The sequence below is a fragment of the Mus pahari genome, chromosome 11, assembly GCF_900095145.1.
Source record: "Mus pahari chromosome 11, PAHARI_EIJ_v1.1, whole genome shotgun sequence".
In the NCBI taxonomy this organism is placed as follows: Eukaryota; Metazoa; Chordata; class Mammalia; order Rodentia; family Muridae; genus Mus; species Mus pahari.
Genome location: NC_034600.1, coordinates 43992951 through 43993976, shown reverse-complemented (window position 1 = coordinate 43993976; position 1026 = coordinate 43992951).

Below are 1026 nucleotides of genomic sequence, written 5' to 3'. Positions count from 1 at the left end.
CTCTGTAGACCAGGCTGGCCTCATACTCAGAAATCTGCCTGCCTCTGCCTCCAGAGTGCTGGGATTACAGGCGTGTGACACTATGCCCAGCCACATCATCTTCAAGAGCTTCAGTAACCTTGATACCCAAACCTGATCAAGGACTCTGAGAAACTGTATCTAAGTCTCCGTCACAGAATGAAAAAAGAAAAAAGCAATTCCTCCTCCGATCGATCAGTGGTAGCTTGGTATGGAAAAAACGTTTGCATGCCAATTTCTTTTAATTTTGCCACTACCTAAAAATCAATATAAAGCTCAGTGCTAAATTTATGGAGCAACAAAGTTAGCGAGTGAGTTTTAGAATGAGTTTTAAAGCTATCTTTATACTTTTTAGAGCACCTAAAAGTAATTCTCAGAACTGTGGGATTTAAGAGAATGTCTAGAGATATAGCATTCTCGTGGATATAAAGACTGGTGGGAAAATTTAAAAACTCTCCAAATTGACATGTAGATTCAAACCAATAACTCAGAAATACCAAGCACATTATAATAGATATTTCTTAGCTATCCTTAATTTGACAAGCAGTCTCTTCTTTCAGTGAGCTGAATTGTGTATTTAAGTGGAGCTTATATTGTTTCAGTACAGTGGTTAAGAAAATTAGATGCTCTCCTGGGAGGCCGGGTTTGCTAGTGTGGGAGGTGGCGCTTTTACATCCTCTCTTGTGCCGGAGGATTTTGCCCCTTCTGAGTAGTAATGTGCCTTACTGTGACTTTGGTATGGGAGTGAAGGCTGAAGGACAGCATGGCCTGCCTTCCCCCACTGGTGACCTGGGCTCCCTCCTGGCCTATGGCACCCCTTGTTCAGTGAGTAGTCAGTTGGCCACTGGGCAGTTGCCCTAGAGCAGCAGCCTGATGAGAAGAATCCATAGAGGACGGATGCAAAGATCAACACAACAGTTCCTATTCTAGAGAGCCTTATGGCGGTGAACTAGAGCTTGTCAAAGGAAAACAGTGGCATAATAAAATTGTTTCAAGCAACAGGGAGCA